Source organism: Astatotilapia calliptera, chromosome 20 (genome assembly GCF_900246225.1).
Source record: "Astatotilapia calliptera chromosome 20, fAstCal1.2, whole genome shotgun sequence".
Taxonomy (NCBI): Eukaryota; Metazoa; Chordata; class Actinopteri; order Cichliformes; family Cichlidae; genus Astatotilapia; species Astatotilapia calliptera.
This window is the reverse complement of record NC_039321.1, coordinates 29349737-29369671: the sequence shown is the minus strand read 5'-3', so window position 1 is coordinate 29369671 and position 19935 is coordinate 29349737. Positions and strand designations below refer to the sequence as shown.

General features: G+C 38.5%; 1 long non-coding RNA gene across 2 annotated transcripts in view; it reads right to left on the bottom strand.

Annotated features, from left to right (window-relative positions):
• Positions 1–1484: 1484 nt before the first annotated feature.
• Positions 1485–19935, bottom strand: part of LOC113013128 (uncharacterized) — a 23612-nt gene continuing 5161 nt past the window's right edge. The window contains exons 2-3 of one of the 2 annotated variants that reach the window (XR_003270791.1): positions 15107–15283; positions 1485–1753 (exon numbers count right to left, since the gene is read on the bottom strand). This is a non-coding gene — a long non-coding RNA (uncharacterized LOC113013128). Of the gene's footprint in view, positions 1754–12627; positions 12917–15106; positions 15284–19935 lie in introns of those variants that run through there. The other variant, XR_003270792.1, reaches the window with a different exon arrangement.

Here is a 19935-nt window from a genome sequence, read left to right as displayed (position 1 = left end):
CTTAGGCTGCTGGGGTCATCCCATGATGCAATGAGTATTTCTTCTTTACTCATCTGTTTCTCTCACTATGTGTTTATAAACCACTCTGAATTCAGTCATTAATTATTATTAATCTCTATCTCTCCACAGTGTGTTCTGTCCTGTCTCCCTCCCCTCCAACTCATCACAACAGATGACTCCCCCACCCTAAACCTGCTACTTCCAGAGATTTCTTCATGTTAAAAGGCAGTTTTTCCTTCCCACTGTTGCCACTGTGCTTGCTCAAAGGGCGCTGTTTGTTGGAATTTTCTCTATTATTGTAGGGTTTTTCCTGACACTATGAAGTGGCTTAAGGTGACTGTTGCTGTGATTTGGTGCTATATAAAAAATGTCATTGAACTTAAGCAGTCTTACAGTAGCAGTCTAAGGAGCTTGGAAAGAAAGGCATCTGGACTTCTTTAAGTTGCTTCAAGCAACTTAAAGAAGTTGTAAAATATCACTTTACCTGACATTAGCTTAATTACATTGCATACAATGCTACTACTGCACATTCACCTAATGTATATAATATATAATGTTCTTCCTCTCTCCCCCCTTTGCACAAGTCGAGGAGCGTGTCAGGTTACATTTCACTGCGTGTTATACTTGTATAACTATGCATGTGATGAATAAAGAATCTTGAATTATAGATCAGGTACAAAATAAAGTTTCACTTTATATTATCTGTAATTAAGAGTACATTATAATTGCAATAACATGTTCTCTTACATATATTCATGACTATATAGTAATATAAACTACATATTATAATTATTAAATCATTAATGGAATCTATAACATTAACAGCCATAAAATTAAATATGGAACAAATGTAAAAATGTTCAAATAAAATGAAATACAAAACACAAATTATAACAGTGTTTTTTTCTGTGATATTAAGCCTGATTATTTGTATTACAAAAGTATTTGATTTTTTTTTTAATATAAAGATATTTATACACCTTTTTTAACATATATTATCTGCTAAACTCACAAGAACTTGCGTAATTTAAAACTCTTAAACTGTATTTTACAGTTTTGTGGGTAAATGTCTGTTACTGTACAGCATTTATATGGCATCCCGGCTGCAGAAATGTTAAGTCTTTTTAAGATTTTTTTCCTACTGTGTACACTTTTTGGTTATACTGAAGAGTAATGTTTATTTCTCTTTGCCACAAATGTCTGTGTAAGAGTAGTGATTCAGACAAAAAGACAAACATAAAAATGACATTATGAAATTTGAAAGGAAATTTTACAACTGCTGATCATTCTTGTGTTTTGCCATCCTTCCTTTAATGCAAAGCCATAATTATGGAAAGTAACTGGCTGTTTCATATTTTACTTGTCAACAGACTGTTTCTCCTTTTACTTCCAACAGTTTGGATATGAAATCACAAATGTAATTATAGAGGAAAATACATGCTCCACTCCATCTTAGGAGTGGTGGTCAGGATTTTCACCAAGAAGACTGGAGTTCATGTATGACCATTGGTTTTAGACTGATGTTTTGTTTCCACTCACCCTTTGTTTTTGTGGTTTGTTCTTTATTGCACTTGGTACCATTTGGTGTGGTTTAGGAAAAGATTTCTGCTTAATACATGCAAGCATAAAACACCCACGGGTTGCTAGTTTATCACAGAGCTAACACAAAGAGAGAAAAATAACATTAACACTCACATCCACATCTTTGGCCCCTTTAGAATCATCAGTTAACCTCACAGCGTGTCTCTGCACCCTGAAATCAAATCATAGCACAATTACAGTCTCAATAATGTCTTTTTATCAGTGAAACTTTGATCCTGACTAAAAATTCTCAATGAGCGTTACATGGTACATATTACATGTGTTAAGATCTTCACAGATCATAAGCCTCTGGTGTTCCTGTCTAGGATATATAATCATAACCAATGACTTTTGCCCAAGTCCCTGGGCAAAGCTATGTCCCCATATCGCAGACATCCATTACAAAAAAGGTTCACAGAATATTGTAGCAGACGCTCTCTCTTGTGCTGTCTAAAAGATTGTACCCAACCCTGGGTTTGGTTTTTAATGGGTGTTACATGCCAGGATAGGTGGCACGGTTGTTTTTCTGTCTCTCTTTTCTCTTCCAGGTGTAAAGCTTCCACCTACTGGCCTATTCAAACTTTATTAGCACATGCCTATTGGCTGATCTGGGCACAGGAGACCAATCACTCACCAGGGATCATCACAAATGGGGCAGCTCCTTGACCAGCTGGCCAGCTGTTAACGCTGTCTGAGTAGTGTTCTGTATTTTCTGTGGATGGGTAATGTGTTTGTGGTGGGAGGCTGGATAGGTTTATTTTGTGGTACCCTATACATACGCAACACATAGACACACGTTAGAGACACAAGGTTATGCGGTTGATGCCACTTCTGTATGGGTTTTGGCTAACCTTTTAGTAGACCAGCTAGATAGGCCTTTTTATTATGAGTTTGTTTGACTTAGACCTTAGAGAGGCTGTAGGCTGCTTGTATTTTATTAATTTCTTTTATTTGGCGCAACCACTTGGTCCTCCCCCCTCACCCAATTTTTATCCAGTTGAGTATTGTGCTAACATGCAGTAAATAAACACTGCATGTCTTTTACACTTGCCCTCAACCTTCTCTTTCATTAATTTTAGATCGTCACGTGCTACTGTGTCCTTCCTTAGCCCACTGAGAAGGGGCCATAACAAGCAGTAGTAATTAATTACCAGAAATGGTACCTAGCAAACAAACTGCAATCACCACATCATAAAAATATGTTTCCATGAGCTTCAGTTGTACTTTGTATTTTCTGTCTAAACTAAAACAGTGTACATTTTACCCAGTAAACACAAGTGTGTTAAAATTGCCGTTGTGCTCAGTACTAATACAGAATAATTAGCACAGCTGTAAACACAATGCTAATCTTTTCAAAGAATATGTAAGAATGTGTGTGATAACACTTTTCTAGTCTTACTGACCACTTGAAGCAATTTAGACTAGAAATGGCACGATACCACTTTTTTATGTCCGATACCGATATCATAAATTTGGTTATCTGCCGATACCGATATGAATCCGATATAGTGTGTTTTTTAATCAATAACACAGTTTTTTAATATCTTGCTGCTTTTTGAATAAGTTCATTCTCAAGTTAAAAAAACAAACACTAAAGCTATTCAGTTATATCTGTATGCAAAAAATACACTGCACCCAAAATATTTCATAGTTCAACAAAACTGATCAATCTAATGAACTTAAACCTACTCCATCCTCCCTATTCTGGTATTTTAAAGTATTTTAAAGAGTAAGCAACCTAACAAATAGGGCTCTAAAACACCCAGCAAAAATAAATAAATAGGGAACCACCCCCCCACCCTCCACCTCATGATGCTTAATTGATGTAATCAACTTTAATTTGATGCAGTGTGAAATAAATGCACCGAAATAAATTATTTTCCAAGAATAATTAAATAGATTCAACATCTTTCTTCAACAGAACTGCAGACTGCACAGATGGTACCTTCCCAAAGGAAAAAGTAGTATAGCTTACTAGGGTATATTAGACTTAATAGTTACTATATACAGTAACTATTTACATCAGATTAAAACTTTGGGTGTAAGATTCAGATAATTTTTTATTAAAAGCTCGACATTTTAAATGAGAATAAGAAAGAAAAGGATGTCTTTGTGCCCCCTTTTCCCTGTTAATGCCCTATCGGCCCCCCTGGCTAAACTTTGCTAGATCCGCCCCTGCACAGTTACCAGCCGTCAGCTACGTAGAAAAAGATCCTGGTGTAGAAAGTAAATAAATTCTAACAACAGCTTATCAAGCTTAAATGTGCTGCTGTTGTTCAGCCGCTGGTTTCCTCTTTCTGGCGCGAAGTGAGCAATAAACAAACAAGAGAGACGATCAGCTGATCATTGATCAGTTTCATGATTGAAGTAGCAGCAGGAGAGAGAGGGAGAGAGAGGCAGTCGCTCCATATATCGGTTGTTAAGCTTAACGTGGGAATGCTTTACAAACATTCAGAGATGAACTTACACACTTGCTTTACTTCTCTCTGGGATCACTTCCTCTGAGATGAAATGCCGGATTGGTAGCGAGGCTACAAATACACACAGCCGCTCTATCACGTGAGGCCTACTGCTGCGACGTGCTACGGTTATGAGCCGAATTACGTCATGTCGCAAGTTTTGTGAGGTGCTTTTTGATATTTAATGGATCATTACGTTTTTTTATTTTTCTCCGTTATCCGATCCAGTAATTTACGTCAGTATCGGACCGATACCAATAGGTAACATCGGATCGGTCCATCTCTAATTTAGACTAGTTAAATTTTAACTCTACATTCACAGAGCACTTATTGTATGCACTTCGAGTACTTTATCTACCTCACATCCATGGCAAAATCTCCATTAAACCTACCATGCATATGGTGTGGAAGGAAGCAGGAGTACCCACACAGGCATAGGGAGAGCATGCAAACTCCACAGAGAAAGGCCCAACTGGCATTCGAATCAGGAAGCTTCTTGCTGTGAGGCCACAATGCTAACCACTCCACCATCATACTGTCCGTAAAATCAAATAGACAGCAAGAACTTTGTTTATGTATACACAAGAAAAATTACTTCAAAATCTTCTTTGGAAAATGGGTGTTACAGGGTGTTCATAGTGGACCCAAATATAGAAAAAAAAGAATCATTGTCTCCAGGCCCCCCTGATAGCCACCATCAAAGTCTTTTGGTGCTCTTGAAAATATATGCCACATTAAACTGGAACCTTCAACTTACTTGTGATGTTAAATGGAGTTGCCAAAGTTGACAATGAATTTCTCTTCCAAAATGTAGCAGCAATCTTTCAAATAGTTGAGATTTTTTTTAGTCTGGACTGGAAAGGTAAATAAAAGAAAAGTATACTGACTAATGGACAGAATGAAAGTGTAATCTTTGTAAATAATTTACTCTGACTTAGCTGTGTACACAGTTCTAATGCAGAAATCCAGTTAAAATTCATCAGTTATGTACTTTTGATTAAATGTGCATACATAATATACATGATATTTATCATCTATCTATTTAAAATAAAAACCAAAGAGAATTTAGAGGAATATGTAGAGATTTGAGACATATTTCTTCCTTGTTTCTTAGAGAAAAGGGGTTAAAGAAAGGGTATTTTTAATATTTTTGGACAAACAAAGATGTAATCTTCTTTACAGCAGTCAGGATTAATAAAGAGAACACAATCCCCACTAGCTTCCAATTCCATACAAGATTTCAGATTACGAGCTTGTAATTACAACCTCTTTATGCAGTGGAACCCATCTTATTTAAACCTCAAATTTACCAACAAGTAATAAGAAATCACCTAATTGTTGAATAGATTTTGAACAATGACTGGTTATGCCTGGCTTCTCCGATTCAGCCCCAGAACGTAACTTTAGATGCACAGAGAAGTCAGGTTTTTCATTTCAAGATCTGCAGATAATTCTCACATTTGTTCATGTCCCCATGAATACTTGTACAATCAGTAAGAGCAAATACACAAAAGGATACAGTGTGTTTTTTTAATTGAAATGATCATTTCAACCTTTAAACTTTGCCTTTATCAATACTTCGTTTATAGCAGCCTTTCAGTCCCCATGCCTCAACATCTGAAGATCCCCAAACATTTACTTAAAGCTCACCATGAGTCCCATTTTAAGATGTCCTACTTTAGAGCAAAAAGAAAAAGAAAGAAAGAAAAACACATCTTTATAGCCCAACCCCCAAAAAACAGGTTTCGTCTTTATAGCACATTTTCCCCTTCATTACAATTGTATGGGGTGGATTTTTATTTGTTTGGGTGTTAACACATGAGCCTATAGCCACCAGCTGATGGCTAGATGACACAGCAGCTAATTTCACTAACTTTGGGAATTTTAAATTTATATTTCCTGCAATTTTCTAACATAATCCTTACCACCTGGTTAACCACTTAACCATAAAATATCAATCACCTCACCATGAACTAGAATAGTAAATACTGAAACATAATTTTTTGAGGTTCAGATAAAATCTTTCAAAAGAGTCTATACGCTTGTAGAGTCAGTCGACCACAACAACATGTATCAGAACACTGCAGTCCTAGTTCAGCTCAGATCTTCCTAAGCTGTCTGTAGAGCAGCCAGGAACAGCCATTTGTAATCTGTGCTTCACATCCTGTCTTCCTACGGCATCCTTATAAACACAACTGTACCGAAGGACCATCACAGTAAGGGCCACATATGCCATTCTATCAAAAGGATCTATCCATCCAAGCGCAGCTAAATTATATCGAAGCCAATGAAGATGTGACAGGTTTCACAACAAAGCCAGGATATAGAAACCACACATCCAGCCAATACACACACAAAGCAAGAAGACTATAAATGCACATAAGAGAGCTAAAGCCAGCTGCAGAGAAGCATAAATCAACAAGACTGATTTCTATGGTTTTTATTGGTTTACAGTACAGATAAACAGACATACAGAGATAGAGAGGGAGATAAATAGATACAGATACTTGAACTGCTTTAACTGCGCAAGTCTAACAAGTTAGTTCGCATTGGCTTCTTTTGCTATTTCCACACAGAATGTATGAAAATTGAAGGGATCGCTTAGGGTTAGGGTTTTTGACAAAGCCATTATTATTTTTAATTTAGTTTATGTCTAAAGTGTTTTTAGTTTATTATCTATATTAAGTGTAAATTCCAATATATAAAAAAAGAATGCATAAAGAAACAAACTGGGTTGGAAGTTCATAACCGTATTTATTGGACATCAAATGTGAATACAGTGTTTAAGAAAGAGAGAAAATGGTTACTTAAAAACACATACTTGTGAGATACATACACAGTTCTTAATATTTTACACCTGGACACTTTGTACTTAAGTAAAGAAGCTAAGCATGCCTTTATCTGTATATCATTATTCCTACTGCAGAAATTAGCTGAGTGATGGATCTGCTCCTGGAAAAGTCTTCTTACCAGCATTAAATAATATGGAATATGTGTTATAGTTTGTGTCTCCATTTAAAATTAAGTGCAACAAAATTTATCACATTTTTGTCAACATTCTGAGTATTTATAGATACTTCATGAGCCATAGCTTTCAGTTTTTTCATCACATCGTAACTTAAAACTAAAGCTCTATTTTTTTTTTTACTAGACCTTTAACAGTCAGTAAAGTGTTTTTTTTATCTTGTTTAACAGTCACTTACTGTCAGTTATTGTATAAAAAACTCGGGCTATAAATTTAGGAATGAAATTTACTTTCAATCCCTTGTTTTAACTTTTGGTGGGAGGTTGTCTGTTTATTTATGAGAGGATTTGGCACATCAAATCAAATGAAGTCATCAAAAACTGTAGAAGCTGTGAATCAAAATCACTTTTTGCCACTGCTTTACCTCTTAAGTGCAACCACTAACGGACATTTGACATGGTCTTTAATTCTCTTCATCTAAGCAGTTTTTTCTTGACTTCAGTGAGTTTTCCATGTGTGCATGAGCACACACCCCTGTCTGGTGACTTAATGTGTCCCTGTGAATAATTACACAAGTATATGCATATACCATTGTCATAAAATTCTTGCAGAAGGACAACAGTATTATTTTTAACCAGACCACAAAAGCCTTGGCTTTGTAGTAAAGAAAGGTGAAGTATAGCATGGCTTTTTGGACATCTTTGGTCATGTAGGTGGAGTCCAAACTCCACGACAGAAAAGGGTGTAGTATTTCTTTGCCACTTCTGATCAAATGGAGGAAATATGCATCCGCACAACATGTCTCCTCCAAAACCTTTCCTGCCACGATCTTCGATGATTTTTCCATCGATATCATTCACAAATGTTTCCCGTCTTTCAGTTAGACATCTAAATCTCCAATTTCATGACGGTAAATACAGATAGTATGTAATTAGACTTCATGTGTTTCCATTTACGTATGCTGATTTCACTCTCTTTTTACTACTGCTTTCCAACACTTTCCAACCATGACGAATAACCACTGCAGAGCAACATGGAAGCGATTAGGTGGTCTCTAATTAAATAGCCAAAATGCTTCTGTCACTATTCATTTTCTTGCAATAGACTGCATGGGTTACATGTCAATGTATACATTTTGCCAACTGTCACTCCCAAGTTCCCACCTAATCTGTAAGTATATTTGAAAGTAGTCCTTAATCTCCCACGAACATACTCATAATTTACAGCTACTGTCTGAAAATGTATTGACTGCTCCGTCTCTTCAGTTGGATTAAACTGATACAAAACTTCAAGCTAATATTTATCTCTCAGTAGCTTTTATAGTTGTGTGTGTGTGTTGGAGATTCTGCTTGTCTTAATCATTTTTCCTTATGTCAGGCTTTGCTTAGGTACTGACATCTGGGCATTTATAGTGCTGGCAAGAAATTGCTGCTGGCTGCAGTTTAGCATACTTCAAGCCATACCTTAGAGGGCTAGGCAGGGGTTTGTTCAAATGAGCAGATATTCCAGCTCTAATTTAAGTGAAATCCTGAGACAAGGCAAAAGTTTCCCAGTTTGGATTGGCAGAGGTAGCAACAATATCCTCATACACAGACTTATTTAAGCCTATACTAGTACAAATGTCCAGAAATTGCAGATTGTTTTGTAACCTATTTGAAATATAAGGAATTGGATATTGAAATATACAATGAAATGTATATACTATGTTAGTAAAATACAAAAAATAAAAATGCTTTTTTTGACATGGTGAAGATGATCGTAACAAAGGTGTAGTTCATGTTGTGAAAAGTCACACACAGACTTTTTACTCTTATTCTTCACTGTGGTTTCAATCGCTGAACCATATCTACTTGAGTATTTTATAAAAATAAATATAGGCATGGTAAGACATAGCATTTGACAGCAAATATGTCTTGGTCAAAAAATTTAAACGGTAATGGAAAACTAAGTGAATTATTTCTCTGTGTATTGATGAGATAAGCAGGAAGCAATTGAGATACAGAAGGAGGGAAGCATGAGATCATCTTTAGTTCTAGGTTACCTTGCAATGTCTCATCTATGCACTCTACACAAAAAAGATTAAGCAATGTAACAGAATAAACAATAATATGGACCTACAATTACAGTATACTGTTCAGCACTTTATGCAGCAGCAATCAATAGATAACTAACATTAATTAAATATAGTGTTTGAAATAAACTCTAAAAGCTACCTCACGAAGAACATTTTCTCCTTGCATTTAATCACCAGCATTGACAGAGAGACTGCTGTGATTATGAAATCCACAGCAGTAACCAAACCTGCCAGAGAATGCAGCAGCAAAGGCATAGCATACAGGTTTCATTTATATGTATACTCCTGCAGCATTATGATTTCTATCAAATAAAGATAACATAATCAAATGAAATTCATTATAGGAATTCAACTTTGAGACTTCGGTTGATTATTAAGTTGTCCTTGGCTCTAAGAAACAAAAGACCTAAGGGTCAGCAATAAATCAATGCAGACCTTGTTTCCCCTAGGCTATTGAGCCACTTGGGGTGTAAAACACTCAAAGGCAATGAGCACTTGAAAGTCTGGAGCTACGGACACATTCTGCTCACCAATTATCCCGTCTGCGTGCCTTCTAAACACTGCATACCAGATATGTTTGGGCCTCTTCGGCCAGTTATGGAGACACAGATGCTAATGACACCATATTTTCTGAACTGCATAGACAGAGGGCCTCTGGCCATCACTTCTAAAACACATGCCACACAGCCTGCACCACCCACACCACACAGACGTGTTATTGATGGCCACTGACAGCTCTCCTCTTCACTCGACTCAGGGTGGCTGCCATAGGCAACAAAGCAGTAAATACAACTTGTCAAGGTAACATAACTTACTGATAATTGCTTATCACTTACTTACACTTGTTAGTGAGGATGAAAACCATAGATTTGTTCATTTAACTGATGCAATTTCTCTAGCACTGGCAACCTTGCAATGTTTAAAACTTTTTAGGGTGCTGACCAGTGAGGCGCTGACTGACAACCACCTGTCACATGGATTGATGTGCCCAGCTGGTGAGCAAGAGGCAGGATAAGAGACTGAGCAGAAGGAGCATTGCATACAAAGTCTCATTGTCAAGATAAGAGGGATGTGGCTGAGACTTGAGCAGAAGGTTTGAAGGTGATAGAAAGATGAGGTAAGATAGACGGTGGAAGGGAGGGCGGATTGGAGAAGGGATGAAGGAAAAGGTGACAGGAAGTGATAGTACCTTAGATATCTTCAAGGTGACTCAGCATGACAGATCATTCCTAAGGGTTTACTACTGCAAAGAGAGAGACAGAGAGAAAGAACGATTGGGAGAGGGAGAAAAGGAGAGAGAGAATTTCAAGGTGCAAGAGCTCTTTGCAGATGTCCAAATACATAGTAAATCACTCCGAGGACCTGAGGGTACTCAAATGCTTTTTGACTGAATCTGTCTCCCAGCCCAGCGGCACCAGAATGACTAAAACATTAACAGAAGTCTTCATGGTAGCGCAGTAGCTCGCCCATCCCCCACTTGCAACTGCACAATCCCAGGTCTGTGCAAACATAAAGCCAAACCAAAATGGCCTCCGTTCAGATGTTGTCCAAATGCATGTTTTGTTTGAAACCAGGAGAATATTCAACCTGGAAGACAAGCTTGTACACAAACTATCTATTTAGCTGTGTGTGCCCATTCCCATGAGTCATGGCCCTGGCATTTTAGTAGAGGGGTCTGTGTGTCGAGTTACAGGTGTTCTTTTTAACACGGCTACTCAAAAAAGAAAAAAGAAGAAGAAGAAAAAAAGGTTTATGGCTTTTTTTTTCCTATGGAGGCCTAAGGAAACAGCAGCGACATTGGGCTTAAAACCAAGTTTAGACCTAGGATGTAATCACATTTATAGCACAATAACAAATAAGGTTAAACAGGCTACTATGAACTCACAGCAAACACTTCCTGACATTTCATAACAGCAGAAATGCTGATGAGTAGACAAATTAATTCTGAATGAAAACATGAAAGCAATTGCAATATTTTATTTTAATATGTTCTATAGTAAACATAAAATGAGGAATTACAATAAATATAGATAATAAGAAAAAATGAAAAGTACTTCCAAACTAAATTATAAGTGGTCTGGAATCATAACTTGATTTTACTTTTTTGGTTAAAAATAAAGGGAAAACACTGAATGCTCAAGAGGAGGTTTAGTGCAAAACCATTATTCAGATATGCAGTAACATTAATGTATCTATTCTTATTGCTCATAAATAGCTGAGTAGGAAAATGAGTGGTAGTGAAATGAATAAAATTCTTTCAACAGTTTTATTGGTACAAAATTACAGCTCTCCAACTTAACTTCATTGAACTGTAGCTGGCAAGCTTACTTATGAGAAGGAATATGTTCTTGTTATGTATGCTGTTTAAACTTGTTGAACGTTTGAACATAAATTTGTTGTAATGCACATGTAATATCACCACTGCATCACCATATTGTCTCCTCTGACCTTCAAATAGAGAAACTGACAGATATAATTAATTCTAATAAAGCGAACATGAATAGGTAATATAAACCACAGTGTCTATAATTAAATAGGCTTTACAAAATTATATTCATAATTCAAGTCAAATACATATAACAGCAATAATATGAAGAAGTTTGCATATTTATTTAAATACCTTCAGACTCAGAAACAGAAACAGCAATATTACCACAAAAGAGGGAGTGAAGCTCTGCAAAGGCAGGGCTGCATGTGGCTCTCTGCTGCCTTGATGTGTGTGCTTGCCTGCCCCCTGGCAGATACAGCTGTCACTGCAGTAACATGTCAGCAGGAAGAAAAACCACTCCCTAAAACTGTATTCCACAAGAAGGTACTGCGCTCACCCATACCCACCCAGCAATTAATGCCATCAACATTATTTGGGGGACCACGTCAGGACTAATCATCTAATGATTCAGGAGAGATAGAAAGAAACATACCGTCTGAAACTTGGAGAAGTTTTTCTTTATGAGGAATGGGACTCTGAATAAAAAATATATGACGCATAATGGGATTCAGAGCACTGCAAAAATGGAAAAATCTTAAGTGGAGACCAGATCATGTCAATTTACATTTCACAAGTTTTACATTAGGACTCACTCTAGCGTAGATACGCGTAAATTAAACCCATACATCCCTAGTCTCTGACTTTGTGTATTAATACATGGAAGAAATCTACTGCCATCCAGCTGAGATTAGAGTCTTTTGTGTTCAAAGTAGCATGTCTGGAAATGTCTAAATGTCAAAACCTATAACTGCTAGTGCTGATGCAAAAACTACACATGAACAGAAAAAGGTTGAAATCTGTCCTGGGGATCGGTGTTTTAACGATGCATGGAAAAAGGCAGGCACACAGCTTTAGCAGCAGCACCATGACATATCTGAATGCACACTCTTGAGTTTTTTTAAAAAAGCCAATAAAATGCCTAGCTAACACAAGGCAATACTTGAGACACACATGATGCAAGACAACACTGCTTACAAAGTTAGTTGTTTTTAAATCACACTCACAGCATGGAACAACTTTATTCTATGTGACAGCCCCTTTTAAACAAAGTCTGCATGTTCACAGGTACACTAGCTGTAATGCAGTAGGGTTAGATGTGTTGTTAAACTACCCTCTGTCACAAAAAGATGCTGTGTGACTAAACTGCAGAATAGCCCACGTAGAGAGATGATGTGTAAATGGGTACTGCATTACAGTACCTCAGGCTAACTAAAGGTGGCAGCACAGCACCTGACACAAGAGTTGGATAACCGCTCACCATCAGTACATCTTTAATGTCTGAGCATAAACCCACCAGAACCACAAAGATCCACTGTAGATGATCAGCGACTTTGGTGAAGAAGTCTTCTCTGAAAATATAAGAAATTTTACAAACGTGTCCAGACAACAACAATAAGCTCTTTATACATAATATGTAGAGTCTGTACAGTAGTTCCTCCTCATAATTATTACAAAGTGAAAAATAAAATGACAACTTCCACTTCTTAGGTAGTGGTTCATGCACAGCAACACCTTCCCGTGATATATGGTCACAGGGCAGGACATACTGAAGGGGCCACTGCAGATGAACATGCTTCACTGCATTCATTTCACAATGCTTAAAGTCAGCTCAGTACAGAATGACATCACTCATCCAAGACCACTGGAGCAGAACCAAAGCCTGTAGGGCTATTCAAATTAATTAACAAATGACCTTAGATTACAGGGGAGTCACAGATCACACAATGGAGGCATTTATCAATTCAATAGGCATGGATACTCTCACAGGATGCCTTTATATTATTTCTACGCACTAAAGGCACGTACTCCTTCATACTGGTGCAAATAAGACACATTCTTCAATATATATAGTTTAAATAAAGAAGCTATAGGATATTGCATAATTTGCTTTTGGATTTCGACCATTTCAATAAAGACATGACTTGTACTAGAATGCCTCAGCATATAAAAGCATCACTGGTTGTTTTTCTATTTGGAAAAAATCCCCAATAAAGAAGCAACCAGGAATCCCGTCACAGTGCTGTCTGATAAAATGTGAAATAAGCTGCAGACAAGATGGCATTTTCTTTTATTTCAAGAACAGACTATATCGGAACCATCTCAGAGAGACAGGTCAATTTCGGGGTTTACTAATACAGTCCCATGGACAGGAGATAAATCCCTGCTAGGCAACAAAAAGCAGATCAATAAAGAAAGCATGTAAACAAACCACAGTGTAAATGAAGCTGAGACAGATAGAGAACAGGGAAGTGAGGGTAACCAACAGTGCTTCGAATAAAGAACATCGCCAGGGACTGAAAGAAGAATAAAGGGCGGAAAGCCAGGGGGACCGTCAGGGTGGGAGTGCAAATGAGGAGAAGAAGATGCACAGCCTTGAAGTACAGAAAGAAACAGAGAAAGAGGCAGAGCACAAGTGTGGGGATGGGGGAAGTGAGAAATTGAGGGAGAGGAAAAAAACGGTAGTGTAGAAGTGATTTATGGTAGTTGTATAATTTTCTACAATGCTGCCCCCACACCAATGCACCCCCTCCCCCCCTTGCTACGGCTCTTCTTGCCTCCTCCATATCCCACCCTCCCACTAGGGTGTGCTCCTCCTCACTGTCACAGCGAGGAACAGTCCCTGACCACACCAGCCAGTGATTAAGATTCTGCAGTGATGCGACTGCAGCACTTCGCAAATGGAAGACTGGACATAATTTCCCTAAAATGCTGTTTTTTATCACCTATTTCCCCTTCATCAGCTTGCCGCACACGATTGATAGCTGATGGCACCTCTGACAACTTAACGTTTTTATGGCTAGATTTATGGGCTATCTGCTCCTCTCCTTTTACAGCTCAAACTCTGTAAAAATGCTTATTTCTCAGATAAGGAGAGGGAGGGTGTGTGTCTATGTGTATGGAATGGTATCACACCCAGCTAAATGTATGTATGAGAGAGAAGGGCCCCTCTCACTGCATTGCAGTCGAGATCTGTGCTAGGCTTCCAGCACTTTATGGCTACTCTGAGACTGAAATTACCTCTGCATAGCACCATGGATTAAATGATGTCTCACTTCTTAGACACAACTAGAACTCTGATCACCTCATTAGCAGCAAACATTTGCTGTCATCCTCCTTCAAGGAAATAATAAACACTTGAGCACAAATAGAAACTCTTCTTGAGTCCAACGATATGCTTATTCATACACAGACAATTTGCCCACAGATACAGGCCTATAATCATGCCATTTATTGTTTTAACAGGAGGCAAAATTGACAGTATTGCAAAATATTAACAATAACAAACACAGACACTCTGTAACATGTTAATCCTCTCAACCTTTATATAAAGATACAGAATGTCTGCATCAAAATACCTGGTGTCTAAAATCCCATTCCTTGGGTCAGGTTGCAACAGGATTAAGTTAGGTTAACTTTGAACAGTAGGAGAACAAACCCTTGTTGAGTACTTGTGTGAATGCATTTGCACATGCAGACGGATTGTAAGTGTCTTAAGTGTACTGGGGGCTGGGGGGAGGAGAGGTGGCTGCTGGACTTACTGGGCTGCAGTGGACGTGTGGCCGCTGCAAGTTCTCCACCCTCTCTGGATTTACAGCCAGTAAGGGCTCCCAGTTAGCCTTCTCCTCTCCTCACTGATGAGCCTGGCAGATCCCAGACAGACGCCCCAGGGGACTGGACGGTGACAAGCAATGGGGGAGGGAAGCACACGGGGCGATCTGGAGGGAAGGATAGAGAAAGAAAGGAAGAGAGAGAGAAACCCAGTTTGATGAGATCAGTGATTCATAGACACCCAGGAGGACATACCGTGGAATGGGGTAATACCACACATGTTTTAACTGGGCTGGCCCATAATTCATTAGGGTTACCAAGGCTACAAGGAGCACCTTAGGAGATGGGCCTCAGAAATAATCTCTGCATGTTGCTGGACGCAGCCCATATAGAGTGAAGATTAACATTCACAGCTCACCATTACTGGAGAGGACCAATCGTGATGCTTTCTGCATATTTCCACATCAAGTCACAGGTTACTCTGCAGCTAAGGGTGTCAGTGGAATTTTTATGACATGAAATATGTAACTGGAAAAAGCACAGTTTTAGGGAGCTTAAATTCCGCCATCTTCCCATGCTATAATTCCAGCATGCCCTAACCTCTTCCAGAAAAAAGAAATATGCAAGTTTGCAAATACCACTGTGCTTTGTGCTCAAAGCACAGCGCTCAAAACAAGGGAACACTTGGTTAACCTTTGATTTTAGTGTCATTTTGAGTATGTCTGTAAAGATTTTCACCATGAATATTTCATTCAGATGTCCAACTTAATTTTGGACACCTTAATTTTATGAGCAGTACAATAATAACTGAACACTAGGAGCAACAAGCTGGACCAGCAAAACGAAAACAATAACCTCACACACTACAATTTCTGTTGATTAAGGTCTTCTAAGAAAGCTGCCACTTTTATATAGACCCTATGCAGCCTATGTCTTAATCATCACATTTCATCTAAAATACAAAATTATTTGCTTGGATCTCAGCACAGCACAGAATACTGCAAACAATATAAAACAATATGCTCTAAAAAATTAAATTGCACCTCCAAAGAATTTACAGGATTTGCTTAACACATTACTATCATTTTTTAAACTACTCAATATTTGTAATTGTTGTCTTTTATTGTGCTTTTCTCTGCTGTATCCATTGTATTCTTGCTTAAAAAAAAATCCTCAGTCTCGAACTATTTACACAAAGGTTATTTAGATATGTATAGATAAATAAACATTTGTAACACATTATAGTGAATCTGTATATGTACCAAAAGTAAACATTACAATTTCTCACCTATCAGTGCAAGACACTGATCTCTGCCAGTAGCCACTAAAACCATAGTTTTTAATGTAGCTCAAAACAGTCTTGAGTCCTCACTGAAAAGTTTAAATGCTTTAATTACTCCCAATAATTGCTATCACTCCCTCTATTTTGAGTTTTAGAAGGTTTCAGTGAACAGGTGAGGTTGGATTGTGACCAATTATGTTTAAATTCAAGCCATTTCTGTATTTAAATTATTCTGGTTCCTCATTTCCAGGGGATGGTGGTCCTGAACAAGTCATTGTGCTTTTACTCAGCACCTGGGAGGTTCTTCGTGACTGTATTGCATTGTGGTTTATGATAACCCGATTTCTTAACATGGCCCAAGCCTATTGACATCATACTATAAATTCTGCACTAATATTAAGACAAATGCTGGACTACCAGGTAAAAGAACTATGACCTCAGCGCAGTAAGAACTATTTATCATTTTAAAAAAAATTTATTAGAGGCCTATTAATCACATAATGCAAAACATTGGTCTCTTCTAAAAGGCCACAAACTGTGTTATTCATTGAAAAATGGTCTCTTTCTGATTAAGCAATCATAATGCAAGCCCTGGATGCCCAGATTTCATAAATCACTTCAAACATATGTGGCATTTAATTAGACCCCATTAGCAATGAGCAACAGTATGTGTATGACGTGCATGTCGGGAGGCACATGCATATGTCTCTTCTCACATTTTCCATGGTCTGCTCTTTAGGATGTTCCTCATTAGTGTGAATATTAATGCAACCAGAAAGGGGGGAAGAGGCAAAGAAAAATGTAAAAGGAATTTGAAAGAGCTTTTTAAAGGGGCCATTTCATCAGAATCGTTATTTTTTTGCGGTTCTCTGAAGGCTCGTAACTGGCGATCTATGAAGAGAGACGTGCCGCAGTGGGGCTTAATTTAAAACCAGAAAGGTCACTGCACCAGGAAAGGTCCTCAGCTCAGCCAAAAATATAAAATGAAGAGGAGAAAAAGAAAGCAGTGGGGGAGGAAGAGTGGGCCAAGAAAAAGAGCAAAATGAAAGGAGATTAGAGAATGGCAACAGGGAAGGGGGGAACCCAAGCAGGAGGAAACACGTTCAAATAATTTGGAATGAGTGTTATGGAAGGAAGGACAAAAACTCTAAAGTACTGAGGAAGGAGAAAACAGAGAGGATAATGGACTGAGTTGCAATTGAACTGGAACAAGTTTTTGTTTACTTTAATGGTGTTTTTGCAAGTGATTTGTTATAATTGTGCACAATTTGAGGGAAAAGTACTGCATCAACACAGAGTGAAGCACTGCCAATCTGTCCAACAATCTGTGTTGGCAGAAACAGCCCTCCCCAAGCCTTTGCTGAATTAGGCTTTCCATGCTTTGGACTTGACCAGAGTACTAATGGTCAGATGGGAAATTAGCTTTGCCATATGCAACTCAGCAAAAAACAAAAAATAGATGCAACTCTGAAAACTGTGTCTCCAGTTCAGTCTGTCTACGTGAGATGTTGTGTCTTGTTAACAATAATAAACCACTAAAGTGTCCCTCCCCCCAACACACAGGGCATTCCACAAACTAAGATTCTGGTCTTCAATCACTTCTTTATCTATCAGCTCACTTTAATTGTCCACTGGGTTTTTGACTGCACCACATTACATAAAAGCACAGTGGGGCCTCATGGCAGTAGCACGACAGCCTATGATGTAAAGCCTCGCGGTTTGCACAGATAAGACGAGTTCAATTTTAATGTTGCTAGCACACCGAGACGCACCAGGCTCACTTGTAAAACAGAATGCCCCCTTCGCTTGTAAACGCAGCAGCCCAAGAGGAGGAAAGAGATGGGGGTTGGGAACGCTGAGGTGGGGCTGAATTAAAACGACGAGAGGTATTCCACTTGTCCAACTCCAGCAATCCATCCAATGGATCAATTTTTTTTCTCTCTCAAATTCCCAATCCACTCACCATCTCTTTTAAAAACTAATACCCAATTCCAATCACAGCTGCAGTAAAGCATATCTTGTAAAAGGTCATAGTGTGACCTCCGAGTTCTCTAAATTGGATGCTGGTTGTCCCACTTTTCTTTGAAATACCGCACAGCCTAATATAAAAGTGCCCTGTGCACATTCACATTACCAGTGGGACCTGCATCCAGCACATCAGTAGGTGTTCACATTGATGTGAAGTGTCACAGCACAGAGAATTTTACAAGATATTGGATGTTTTTGTTGAGGGAAACGCGAACCAGAACCTAAACATAAACTACAACATGGGGGCCCAGGAATTACTCTGGGATAGGTGTATCTGTGTGTGCATGTGTGCTTGCCATAGGCAACATACCGGCATATAGTGGAGCATCTCTCAGCAGCCAGCCAAGGGAACTGATCAGATGGACGATCAAACACTAATCATTCCCTCACGGCCCATACCGAGTAAAGCTGTCATTAATTTTGCGGAATTACATCAAATCTGAGACATTCTTTATGTGGCCCACGGCCTGCAGACAGTTATACGACAGGGACTGCTGCGCTAAGCAGATGGGGCAGCTTGGCCGTGCATACTAAATACCACCGTCCCCCATTTCTCTATCTCCACCCTCCCAACACTCTACCCTCCTTCTAGGCACTCTGCTTCTGCTCTTCTTTCTTTGTTTTCTACCTTGTAATGCCTTTCTTTGACTATATCTTAAAACAAGACAACATTACTTCAAAACACAGTAACTACCATTATTAAAGTCAAAACTGCCCGTATAGTTTTAAGTAATACCCAGCCAGAAAAAAAAATGCCGCCAACTTATATTCTCAGTTTTATTTCCACGCAAGACACGCTACCCATTAACTTAGTATGATGAGAAAATAAATTGTTTACTGACATAAATCTTTAATGTTTGTCTCTTGGATCTTGACAACTCTAACAATTTGCTTGGCTATACACAACAGAAGGTCATAATCCCATTTGAGGTTTCCTTGGCAACTGATTACTGCTGAAGGCTAGTTGCAATTTATGACTAGTGACACATACCTGCCATTCCCTTTGAATGAGACATGTGGTAAGCTATATTCAGACAAACCACCTCAGGTAATAAAACTGCAGTAGCACTCAGGGGCTATACCATTTTCTAGCATTGAGAGAAATTCCAAGCCAAGCTGCTAGAAATCAGCAGATGACAGGGATTAAATTTGTGTGGAGTACTTCCACAACAGATAAATAAACAACATGTTGAACGTTTTGTGCCAGAACACTATTTTTTCCCCCAACCTAACGCCTCAAAGTGTGAATGTTAGCCATCTCCTCCCAAAAAACAAAAAAGAGCTGTAAATTCACACGGTCAGCATAACTGCATGTGTGCGCAAGTTTGCAGGGTAGAGGTGGGATGTTATGATAGGCAGAGGAGCCATAACAGCAGGCAGCCAGGTCAAGATCAAGCAGTTTCATGGACAATCCACTTTAAGTCTAGCCTCTGTTATGGTGAAGCCTTCACACTCCTACTGCACAACTGTCTTCTAACTTTACACAACAATGACGCTTCAAAGTCAAGG